Source organism: Taudactylus pleione, unplaced genomic scaffold (assembly GCF_031769625.1).
Source record: "Taudactylus pleione unplaced genomic scaffold, aTauple2 ptg000250l, whole genome shotgun sequence".
Taxonomy (NCBI): Eukaryota; Metazoa; Chordata; class Amphibia; order Anura; family Myobatrachidae; genus Taudactylus; species Taudactylus pleione.
In genome coordinates, this window is record NW_028284652.1 from 5,187,167 (window position 1) to 5,201,008 (window position 13,842).

The 13,842-nt window shown below is 37.7% G+C and overlaps 2 pseudogenes; one reads left to right on the forward strand and one right to left on the reverse strand.

The window, feature by feature from the left end:
• Positions 1-7,829: 7,829 nt before the first annotated feature.
• On the reverse strand, positions 7,830-7,948 carry LOC148515348 (5S ribosomal RNA; annotated as a pseudogene).
• Positions 7,949-12,966: 5,018 nt separating this feature from the next.
• Positions 12,967-13,085, forward strand: LOC148515349 (5S ribosomal RNA; annotated as a pseudogene).
• The last annotated feature ends 757 nt before the right edge of the window (positions 13,086-13,842 follow it).

Here is a 13,842-nt window from a genome sequence, read left to right on the forward strand (position 1 = left end):
GGTTACCTATGAACCTATGGGAAACCCGTGTTCATGTGTGGTGTTCTTTACTTTGCAGTACTTACTTATGTGTCCCGCTTGGTTGCAATTAAAACATGTTTTTGAGCGGGGTGGATGAAAAGATTGTTGTGGCTTTTGAGCAAGAGGGAAAGGTGGTGGGTATGGGTAAGGATGTGAAGGATAAGGGTATTGGTGGAGGTATGCAGTTTGTGGGTAGTATGAGACCTGTGGTTGTGTATGATATGTGGGGTAAGGATGTGTTTGCTGTGGTGTGGGATTGGTGAGGACGTGTAATTGTTCATGAGCAGGTGTGTGTGTGGGTGCAGGTGTGTAGGTTGCCTGTGATGTTATTGTCATTCCTTCCAGAGCTTGGATACTGACAGCCATTAGTTTTTCGCTCTGGGTCTCTCTCTTTTTTGTGATATTTTTATCATGTTCTATGGCAGACTCTATGAGGTTATCTATTGTGATTCCCCTCCAGCCAGGTTGTGAGGTCTGAACCCGAGTCTTTAAGTCGTCTTTCAGACCATCCATGAGTACCGTAACTATCATTCCCCTGTGGTGAGTGCTATCTTTAATATCTTCTATCCCAGTGTACTGGGTGATAGCCTACAGAGCCCGGTCGCAACAGTCTTCTGCAGTTTCACTCTCCTTTTGCTTGATTGTGAAAATTTTGTTCCAGTTAACTACTACTGGAAAATATATACCCAATTGAGTTACAATGCGGGAAATGTTACCTTGGTTTACTTGGTCTGTTAAGGGAACGTCACCATCCAATACACAATCCGTGATAAATTTTGTCACATCGGTATTGCGTGGCAGACAGGCCCTTAACACCACACGCCAATCTTTATTAGTCGGCTCATGTGAACTACCCCAAATTTCTCAAAAATCTTAGACATTTGGCTAGTTCCTTTATGGGATCGGGGAAATCATTTATGATGGAATTTAGATCTGCTCTTGTCCGGGAACAATGCATTACTACTTCCCTCATGGGCACTAGACCGTTCGCATCTGCATTTCCATTCGGAACAGTTATCGTCCGAATGGGATGCAGACCAGTAGCGTTGCTACCTCTGACCTGGTTACCTAGCTGGGGGTTTAATCTGCTGCTGATACATATGGTATTAACAACTTCCTCTACGGGTGCAGAGTGTGTTAACACTTCCCTTGCTGTTACCGATGGAGATTGCGGCACCACCCATGATTGTGGTGATGCAGCATCTATCATTTGTACAGCATGGGAAATGGTAGACATTACAATAGGCTCATCATCCACATCATGAACATTTTCTTTATAGTTGCTTAAGAGGAGGTACAAGTTGCTTGTTACATTTTTATGGGTATTTTTGGTAACTGTACTTGCACCTCCATCCTCATAAGGTGGGGGAGGTGAGCGTGAACTGCTGGCAATACTCTCCACGACGCTACCTTGCTGCATGGGCACGCCATTTTGCAGCTCGCCCGTATTGCAATTCAGCGTCGTGGATGTATTTTCTGGCAATGTGCTCACAACGCTAGTTTGCGTCGTTTGCACATTCTTAAGCCATGCATCCCCTTCATGCTGCCACAGTTTTAAACATTCTTGATATTTAACCTTATTCTCTCGGGAGCGCATCAAACTGATGTGATCCCGGACATTATCTAACACGTTTTTATCAAAACTACCAATTCTGGGAAACGGTCTAACACTCTTCCTCGTCATATTAAACCATAAATCACAATACCTTATTGCATAAGTACCGTACTTAGTATGCATAATACGACCGGCCGATCCGATCGGCGCCTCCATTAGCAGCACATCATTGTCTAACATCTCCACTGTTTGCGCGGCTCCCATTCTGAGACAACTCCTATGTTTTTCAATAAAGATTTAAACTGGTGAAAGACAATCTAGATACACTCACTTACCTACGGAAGAAATTTCTAGATGCCCCCGCTCACCTATGGAAGAAATTCTAGATGCCCCCGCTCACCTATGGAAGAAATTCTAGATGCCCCCGCTCACCTACGGAAGAAATTCTAGATGCCTCCGCTCACCTATTCTCTCTCAGCTCACAATCACACCTAGTGCGGCTAAACTACAATGCTCAAATATTATTGAACATTGCAGTCACACTGAGAAACGGTCCCTAACAAAAATAAGAAACCATACACCTGCTCTGTGTACTGAACGGTAAGCTGCTTACCGAGCGGCTAGACTAACCCTTGCACCTAGCCTTTAAGGATCATACGATACCCTTAACTGTCCAACACATACTCACTGTTACACACTTTTTCCTGCGCAGAAAAATAAACGTTAACCCAGATATTGATAACAATTGAAAAAGGTAAACCTCGATGGCTTTGTTTAAACACGTGGCAGTAGAACCGGAAGTACGTATACACTATTGTGCGACCAGCTGCATACACAATAATAATGCGACTACCACACAACTGTATAATGACTTTTTAACTTCGTACGCAAAAGTGCGTCTTTGCTGTGCGCAAAGCTGCGACTCAGCCGCGTATTCAATACTGCAGCACCCCTTTTAAACGTTAGGTTCTATCAACAAAGGAAAACAAACTTTTTCCTTTCTTGTCACTGGATTCTAGTCAGCTTCCATTGCTCACACGAAAGTGGATAGCGATTTTTCAGCACAAAGCGGTTGCAGGAAAACCCTGTATGTGGCCACTCCACCCTTTGCTGAGCTATCGATAGCCGTATGTGCCGTGTGAGTAGGTAAGTGACTTCACTGGATGAGCCCCCATCTGACGATATTAAAATGAACCTCTATATACCCCTGCCTGTACCTTCTAAAATCCTTCCTATAAACCTCTAAGGATGACGCTAATTTGCATATGCAGTCATACAATAAATAGAGACTCCAGACTCAGAACATGTGGTTCCAAATCACAAAGTATTCTTCAAGTAAAAGTACAGTCAGTTACACGCTATGATCTGTGTACAATTTAGTGCAAAGGAATTATACAGACCTCAAGTACAGTATACATACGCATGCGCTCTGGACCAGATCCCGGCATTCAGAAAGAAAACCTCCATCTATCAGCATTCAGCAAGAAGACTAAAGACCCAGTGTTTGAGCACACATGTTTATACCCCCCCAGAATAGACAGGACAATAGAGAAGTTTCTTGCTTATGCCATTGGTTCCCATGGGGGAACCATCTGTTACAGAGCATTTAACAGGCTGCTTCAAATAGACTCAACCCAGCCTCCAACAACAAGGGGTCTCTGCCCACCCGCCCCCTAACAGTCATCCTAACAGTCGTTCATAAAATATACATTTTGTTGTTTGAAGTCTCTGCGATCCATAACTCGAGAAGGCATGATGCGATCTCCCCACCGATTACACTGGAATACTGTGGAAAGAGTGCACATCAATACAAAACCAAACACGGCTGTCTTAACATGTATAAAACCTTAGTTATCAAATATCTTTATTTCTCAGCATTTAAACTAACTGAACCAACTTAAATCATATACTTTAAAGCTTATTAAACCTTAAGTGTGAATATGTAATGTGTGAGTATTCGGGGTTTGATATAAAGACGTATTAATGTGTGTATGAGGAAGGGTGCCCTTAACTCTCACTAAGTGAACATCTTACCAGTGTGACATGCTGAGCCAGATAGTCCCACATGCCCACTCTGCCAGCAGTCCCCCCCACCTGTCCCAGGCTTCAAAAGAAAAACTCTTTATTCTCCCAGTGTCTTGTGTGAAATGCAAATAGCCCAGCTACAAGAGACAGACCAAAGATGACACTCTAGTCTTTGAAGTCATGTAATTGCAGTAAGCTTGCTAATGTAGGTGTGTATTCTAGCCAGACCACCTGTAGTGAGGGCAGACACTGTCCAGGAAGCTTATCTACACAAGCTAGTTGTCATTTAGTCATTTGCTTTATTCAGCTAATGCAATCAATTTTGGCATACTGTAAAGTAATTTCTGAAATATATCCTTTATAATATGTAAAGTCATGAAATAGGCTTCTAGTGAATCGCCGTAACTTGCTAATAGTATTATCGCCACATGTACTAAAGTGTGAGTTTATCTAAAATGGTGCTTAGGCGGCCATCTCGCAAAATGGCGTCTTGCGGCCAGTTGCAAGATGGTGTCGCTGCAATTCAATTTTAAACTGATCTTGTCTCAGCCAATAATCTAGTTTCGACAGTATATATATATATATATATATATATATATATGTATAATGTGTTGATAATCGATAAATACTTTTGAGTTATTATCACTGCCCCTTAGAGAAAACCAATAAACCAATAAAATAAAGGAAGGAATTTCATCCATATTATATTATTGTCCTCCATATTAGGTTTTACCACTTGCTTGGCACTGGGTCTCAGCATTTTTACACATAGGGAGTCTATGATGCATCTTCATATTTAAATTGCTATTAAGGAATCTGGTATGTATCCTTCTCATTAAATAGGGATGTTTATGTTGTCATTTGAATAAATGTACTTATATTAACAAAGGTACAATACTGTCCATTATACACTAGTTACATTTATTGGTTGAGAAACATCCATCTAATTGTTCCAGGAAAATCGTTATAAGAACTATTTGGTATGTACTAATCCTCTTTTCCTAATAAATATATTTAAAATTAAGTAGCCCTTATAAAGTAGAATTAATATTCTACTTTTCTATAAACTTTTGAGACCCATTTTTTGGGCCTTTCCCAACTAAGGGACAGAAAATAAACTTATATTATTGAGGGGTATTCAGACCCAATCACTACAATATAAGGGTTATAAGAACCATCTGGTATATACTGAATTTATCATGAATTTTATTCTTTTGTTTTTTATGACATGTGACTATATTGAAAATAAATACCAAATTTTATGTAATATTAATTTTCTGCATCTCCTATTAGGCTTTTAAGAGCCTTTCTAGGAATTTCTCCCTATCAAGGGACAGAAAATAAGTTTATACCACTGAGTGTTCTAACCAGTTCCATATCATCAAGTGTTTGTTCAGACCAGTTCCATTTTGGTATGTACTTTTATTATGTGTCAGTTGTCAGTAGCCATTGTTAAACCTCTGATTGGATACATTTCTGTTATTTGAATCTTCTCTTCTGTCTTCATGTTGTATACATTTTAATCAAAATTGATTACAAGTACATAATTATGGATATATCTGTTATACACTGTAAATATGCGATTGTATTTATCACCACATGTTTTATTTTTTTTTAAGTGTTTACCCCTGATGACATCCCGTAGGTGGACGAAACGCGTAGGATCATCACTTTGAAAAACCTGCACCTACCACATAAGAAGTCCACTTTAGAGCTCACACCTGTAAAGGTGTAGGTGGCAGATAACCTCTAACCTTCTGTGCTGGGGCAGTTTTAAAAGTTGTTTTATGCTATTTATGTATTGATTTGTATTGTAAATTGTTTATATTTTTACCTCTATTGATATACAAAGAATAAAATATTCAGGTATAAGAATTATGGGCTACCATAGGGCTTTTATTTTATGAATAATATCCAAAACATAAACTTATGGTGATTTGAAGACTAACTAGAAGGCTGTGTTTGACCAACAGCTAATATTGCAATAAATCCCCCTAAGTGGTGGAAATTTCTTCTATTCAATTAATACTCAAAGTTTGTAGTGCACCAAAGGTACCCCTTCTCTTCCATTTCTATTTTCAGGTCCTCTACTAGCAGAGGACCACCTAATTGGTGCAGCTGAACCAATGTACGCACGATATAAGGGTACATTTTGTATTGTGTGTGTGTGTGTGTGTGTATATATATATGTATGTATAGAAAAATAGATGGGTACAGCGCCAATCTTAGCAAATTTATGAATTTATGAGACAAAGAGATGAACTATTAACTGTTTAACTGGCACCTCAGCCCATAAATAATGTAGGCGTCAGCTCTGGGTAAATAGGACAATACTAGTGCAAGTATTGAGAAACAAATAAACAGAATTGGAATTAACCCTTAAGCGACAGGTATGCTCAGAGAAATAAATATTAGCTTGTGGATAATGCAAAAAACAACAAACAAATCTGGATATAAAGTGTCTCGTGCAATCACTGTAAATTCTTAACGTGCAATAAATAATTAGTCAGGTGGACCAAACAATAAATCTAGAGAATAGAAAGTGCCTGTGCATTATCAATAAATACACGTAATAATAAATAAATAAATAAATAAGTAAACAGTTGAGGTTCTGTGCAAAATACAGCCCTATAAACTAAGGTCACTTAGGAACAAAAGTGCCAATGCAATGAGATAAAAACAAAATTTATTTTTTAAGACAAAGAGTAAAAATTGCCCATAGTTAGGCAAAATATATGAACCATCATAGAAGTAAAAAATGCAACATAAATAATTAAAAGAGAAATAAGTTGTAAACAAAAGCAGCTTATCTGAGTATGTAGAAAAGTTAATTCTCTCAAAAGTTCATGAGGCAGGTAACAGTCACTCCCAACACGTTTCGTACTATGACTTCATCAAGGGGATAGTGTGTAGGAGTAAAGGTCAGATATTTATACCCAATTAGGAGTTCAACCAAGGTCAGGTATCCGCATCACTTCCTGTATACAGGAGCGCACCTATAAAAATCCATTTAACAGTACAGCTATAGCCTTTCAACGCTTCTTCAGCTATATCTAGTTTGTAGCAGTAATTAGACTTTAAATATTGTGCTTGTGCGTAGTTTAAAAAACCTTTTCTTAAAGTCGTCAATAGGGCTACTTCCGCCCTTCTCGACGCTGCTTCCGCCCTCACTTAGGCGCATCATATCCGGCATGTCATCTCCACGTGGGTCCAAGGCGCGCGGGGACTTTGTCACGTGCCCTCCGTATTTCATAGCGGTGTGCGTCAACTCCGTTTTCTGGACACGTGTTCAGTCATAACATACAGGCCTCTCAGCTGACCGCGTTGTAGGGCGTCACTTCCGCCCTTCCTCCGCGTTCTCCTGTGTTGTTATTCCGCCCTTCTGCTGTTTTATAAGGCGAGACTTCCGCCCTTCTCCTGTACATCGTGTGAATCATTTTTGCCCACACTTTAAAACGGGCTTACATTCGTTATTTCTTCAAATTAATCTAGACTTCAAAAATAAAAGGACAATATTAGGATATGGTCCTAGCATGGATGTTGAAATAAAATCATCCCCTTATTAATGTTATGTTAGAAAAACGTTAGCTTCCAAATTATCATATAGTATGAGTAATAATTCTTGAACCAAGCATATAATATTTAAAAACATATAATAAATCGTAAATTAAAATTGGTGTAACTAATTCATATTATATTAATGCATATATTCAAAATATTAAGAATGTGTATGGAATGTATGTAGCTGGACTAATACTGTAGAATAAAATATCTAATATTAAATATTCAGTCTCTAGAGAGAATTTCCAATGCCAGTTTTGCGTTATTTCCTTTTTACTTCTGGAATGTGGAGGATTCTTTTAGTTCTTCATTTTTCTGAGAGGGATCACTGGAATTTGAAAGTTCTTAAGTTTCTTGATAGTCATCATGTGGGAGCATCACTGGGGTTTCTTTATTATTTCTTCTTTATATTTTGGACAATATTCAGGAAATTTTCATATTTACAACACCTGGGATTCCCAGGATGTCTCCATTTCTGGTACTAGTCAGGCCCCACCATATTGAATTCTCAGTCTTAAAACTGATATTGCAATCTGGAGGTATGGTTGTAAACCTTAGCATATCTTCTTATTTCTCCTCTTCAGGATATGCTTGTAGATACTTTCTGTGTGTGTGTTATGGTTCCCTTCTTAGGCAATGACTTGGTTTTATTTCCATTACCAGGGTAAATTTGCAGCACCAGATATTCCCAAGGGGTAGCCCTCCTTGGTACTGACCTGGCCCAATCATGCTTTGCTTCCATGATCAGACGAGATTGGGCTCACACATGATGGTATGGCAGCAAATAGATTCATTCAACAAAAATCATGCCAGATTTTCTACTAAACCTGATCTTCCCCCAAAAGAGCTAATTCTTTGGGGTACATGCCGGATATGATGCGCCTAAGTGAGGGCGGAAGCAATGCCGAGAAGGGCGGAAGTAGCCCTATTGACAACTTTAAGAAAAGGTTTTTTAAACTATGCACAAGCACAATATTTAAAGACTAATTACTGCTACAAACTAGATATAGCTGAAGAAGCGTTGAAAGGCTATAGCTGTACTGTTAAATGGATTTTTATAGGTGCGCTCCTGTATACAGGAAGTGATGCGGATACCTGACCTTGGTTGAACTCCTAATGGGGTATAAATATCTGACCATTACACCTACACACTATCCCCTTGATGAAGTCATAGTACGAAACGCGTTGGGAGTGACTGTTACCTGCCTCATGAACTTTTGAGAGAATTAACTTTTCTACATACTCAAATAAGCTGCTATTGTTTACAACTTATTTCTCTTTTAATTATCTATGTTGCATTTTTTACTTCTATGATGGTTCATATATTTTGCCTAACTATGGGCAATTTTTACTCTTTGTCTTAAAAAATAAATTCTTTGTTTTTATCTCATTGCATTGGCACTTTTGTTCCTAAGTGACCTTAGTTTTAGGGCTGTATTTTGCACAGAACCTCAACTGTTTACTTATTTATTTATTTATTATTATGTGTATTTATTGATAATGCACAGGCACTTTCTATTCTCTATATTTATTGTTTGGTCCACCTGACTAATTATTTATTGCATGTTATGAATTTACAGTGATTGCACGAGACACTTTATATCCAGATTTGTTTGTTGTTTTTTGCATTATCCACAAGCTAATATTTATTTCTCTGAGCATACCTGTCGCTTAAGGGTTAATTCCAATTCTGTTTATTTGTTTCTTAATACTTGCACTAGTATTGTCCTATTTACCCAGAGCTGACGCCTACATTATTTACGGGCTGAGGTGCAAGTTAAACAGTTAATAGTTCATCTCTTTGTCTCATAAATTCATAAATTTGCTAAGATTGGTGCTGTACCCATCTATTTTTCTATATTGTCTCTTTGTGCTAAATTGGGTTACCAGCACCCTGCACTTGCAAAATATGTTTAAAAATAAAGATCGAATGAACAAAAGAAGTGACCTATACCAGAGGGTGTTTAATGAAAGTATACCCACCCATGAAAATGTCCCCACAGAAAACATTGACAATATGTTCTGGGAGATGGAGAAAATGCTGACCAAAGAAGTGAAAGCATGGTGGGACATAAGGGGTCTCGAACATTATATCTCCGTCAATAGGATCCCTAGAGGATTGAGACTTATTAAGAATCCCACTTTTGGTCTTGACAATTCAGACTTTTTAAAGAAATGGGATAACATTCTACACAAATGTTCAATTGAACTTATTAAATTAATAATAGAAGAGAAAAAGGCTATACTTTCTAATCTGGAGAAAGATATTATTAAAATGGGACCCCAGATGGAAGAATTTAAAGAAAAGGAAGAATTTAGAGAAAATGAAAAAGTATTACTGAGAAAGATTGAAAAAGTTGAAGAATCTGTCATGAAGAGCAAGGAAAAGAAATTTATCAGAGATAAGAAAGATTACGAATCCAATAAGGTGAAAAATTGGAGTAGGTTCCAGAAACAAGAAAAGAATATCAATAGATATGAAACTGGGGCAGGACCCAGCTGGAGACCAGCACCTATGAGGAGATTCAGTTATAGAAAGAATAAAGACCAATATGCATACACCGGCCCTACAGCAATCAAGTCCAAGAATAGATTTTCAACACTACAACATCTAGACTCTAATAGTGATAACGAACTTTTTTTATCCCCAGCACAAGATCATACCAATCACAGGAAACAGATATTCAGAGAAACTATAAGTACAGCGTCTCCATTAAAAAGGAGACACAGAGAGGAAGAGGAAAACGGGGTGGCAGGAGGAAGAAACTTGAAAAGGAGAAACCTGAAATAGATCCAAAGACAAAAGGTATTTTTAATATATCTCAATATACATTAAGCAACTCCGAAGTAACACTACTGAGCAAGGGACTAAACTTTGCCCCAACGAAAAGCCTGAACAAATTTGAGACGTTTATTGACTTAAATAAATTCGTGAGAAACTTGACACTTAAACGACATTTTTTAAAGAAGGAATCAGCACCTTTAAAAAACTATGTTGCTTCTACCTCAAAATCTGGTTTGAAAGGAAAATCTGTGTACTATCCGTTAGAATCAAAAGGGAATCACCTGAATATTTTTTATGATATGATCAAAAAGGATCTATGCAGCAATGAGGTGAATCATGATAACATAAAAAAACAAAATCTAAGCAATAGAGAAAAGGAAGCCCTTAAAAACTTGAAAAAGAACCAGGAGGTAGTTATAAAACCAGCTGACAAAGGGGGGGGTTTGGTGATCATGGACCATGCGTATTATCTGAAGGAAGCTCATAGACTTCTTGATGATAGAATTTCCTATGAAAAATTATCAAAAGATCCAGCTGAAGATTACATAGAGGAATTGAGAACTATGGGCCTGATTCAGAGCCGTTCGCTATTTGCGGTCGTTCGTTTAAAAACAAGGGGTGGCTATTCAAATGAACCGTACGCACATTGCAGTCTGTTCACACCTCTAAGTCTGAACGAGCGAGCAAAACATACGCTCGTTTATTTGTTAAAAACGCCCCCTGGCCGCTCGCACCATACGTCATGTCCGCTATTTATTAGATTAATCGAGTACATCGACCAGTGTATGAACTGCTCGCTATTCTTGTGGTTGGTGTTTGCTACCACAAATTTGCGAGCAGTTCTGGCTCTAAAATAACCAAGTGACGTGGTCACTGACGCTGCTGTTTTAAATATACACACCCATAAAACGCCCGTTTTGACCTTTAAGCACGCCTGCGTTCGGTTCTCCACTCCCCATTTTCAAGCACCTTCCCCTGTTACCACCCACATACGCCTCATTCTGTCACTCAAAATAGCAGGCACTCGCTATATAGCGTACAAACGATTTTCGGCGGCACTGACTGGTTCGCGCATGCGTACTAAAAACCGTACGCATGCGCAGATGTGCAAACATCGCTCGGAACGAGCGTACTGCCGCTAACGAGCGGCTCTGAATGAGGGCCTATATTATTATATGGTCTACAAAGAAATATTTTAACGAAAGAAGAATTTCAATTTTTAATAAAATCAAACCCCACGACCCCGATTTTTTACTTCCTACCCAAGATTCATAAATCTATCACGGAACCTCCAGGCAGGCCTATCATAGCGGGCATTGAATCACTTACCTCGAATCTCTCCAAATATGTGGACATTTTTTTACAAAAATATGTTACAAAATTGGAATCCTATCTCAAGGACACTACAAGTGTACTACAACAAATAGAGGGTATACATTGGAAACAGACTTTTAATTGGATAACCATCGATGTCCAATCCTTATATACATGTATAAACACTCCAAAGGTATTAACGCAGCCAGAATGTTCCTAGAGATGGATGCAGAGATTGAAGTTCCTCACAAAGAATTTTTATGTGATCTTATGTCTTTTATACTCACCCATAATTATTTTAAATTTTGAAGTCAACTTTATCGTCAAATATGCGGAACGGCGATGGTCACGACATTTGCCCCTAGTTTCGCCAATTTGTTCATGGGATGTTGGGAAAAGGATTATGTATACAATAATAACCCATTCAAGGATCATATCATCTTTTATAAAAGGTACATCGACGATATTTTAATGATTTGGGAAGGACCAGAAGAAGTTTTTAATCATTTTATATCACACATTTCAAATAATAATATGAATTTGAAGTTTACGTCTAATTTTAGTGACTCTAGTATAGAGTTTTTAGACTTGATTCTTACAGCAACAGGTGATAAGATTTGTACAAAGAATTTCATAAAAGGAGTAGATGCTAACAGTTACTTGCATTATAAAAGCTGTCATCTGGATAAATGGAAGAAGAACATCCCCTACTCCCAGTTCTATAGGATAAAACGTAATTGCAGTGATGCCACAATCTGCAATGAACAAATGGAAGTGTATGCTAATAGATTCAGAGAGAAGGAATATCCAGAAACAACAATAGCAACAGCGATACAGAAAACCCAACACCTGGAAAGAAGTAATTTATTGAAATATAAGACAGAAAAACAACAACAGGAGAATGAGATAGTACCTTTTATTACTACATACAGTGGTCATGAGAATATAATCAGAAAGTCTTTTAATAAACATTGGAGTATATTGCTCATGGATCCAGTTCTGAAGAAGATCCTTCCACCAAAACCACAAATCATCTTCAGAAAATCTCAGAATTTAAAAGATCTATTAGCACCAAGCATGTTAAAGGAAAAAGAACAACGTACTATGAACACCTTGAAATGTACTGGAAGTTATAAGTGCGGACACTGTAATATCTGCAAGTTCCTCCACCCCAAAAGGAAAACCTTCACAAATTCAGATGCATCCAAAGAGTATACCATCAAAAGTTTTCTTAATTGTAATTCTATGTCGGTTATTTATTTGCTGGAATGCACTTGTGGACTTAAATATATTGGAAAAACCAAGCGACCACTTAAGTTAAGAATACAGGAGCACATTCGGAATATTAAAAATAAGGTAGAGGGGCATGCTGTATCTAAGCATTTTTCAATAGTACATAACTCCAATCCAGATGATATCTCATATAAAGCATTTGAACATGTAACCTTAGGAGAAAGAGGAGGAGACCTGGGCAACTTATTATCAAGAAGGGAAATGTTCTGGATATTCAAACTGGCTACACTATCACCTAAAGGTTTTAATGACTATTACGAAATAGCTCCATTTCTGTGATGTGTTCAACTCCTGTCTACTAATACACCATCTATTATGTGGATGGGCCTGACAAGTACCCCAAAGAATTATCTCTTTTGGGGGAAGATCAGGTTTAGTAGAAAATCTGGCATGATTTGTCTTGAATGAATCTATTTGCTGCCATACCATCATGTGTGAGCCCAATCTCGTCTGATCTTGGAAGCAAAGCATGATTGGGCCAGGTCAGTACCAAGGAGGGCTACCCCTTGGGAATATCTGGTGCTGCAAATTTACCCTGGTAATGGAAATAAAACCAAGTCATTGCCTAAGAAGGGAACCATAACACACACACAGAAAGTATCTACAAGCATATCCTGAAGAGGAGAAATAAGAAGATATGCTAAGGTTTACAACCATACCTCCAGATTGCAATATCAGTTTTAAGACTGAGAATTCAATATGGTGGGGCCTGACTAGTACCAGAAATGGAGACATCCTGGGAATCCCAGGTGTTGTAAATATGAAAATTTCCTGAATATTGTCCAAAATATAAAGAAGAAATAATAAAGAAACCCCAGTGATGCTCCCACATGATGACTATTAAGAAACTTAAGAACTTTCAAATTCCAGTGATCCCTCTCAGAAAAATGAAGAACTAAAAGAATCCTCCACATTCCAGAAGTAAAAAGGAAATAACGCAAAACTGGCATTGGAAATTCTCTCTAGAGACTGAATATTTAATATTAGATATTTTATTCTACAGTATTAGTCCAGCTACATACATTCCATACACATTCTTAATATTTTGAATATATGCATTAATATAATATGAATTAGTTACACCAATTTTAATTTACGATTTATTATATGTTTTTAAATATTATATGCTTGGTTCAAGAATTATTACTCATATTATATGATAATTTGGAAGCTAACGTTTTTTCTAACATAACATTAATAAGGGGATGATTTTATTTCAACATCCATGCTAGGACCATATCCTAATATTGTCCTTTTATTTTTGAAGTCTAGATTAATTTGAAGAAAT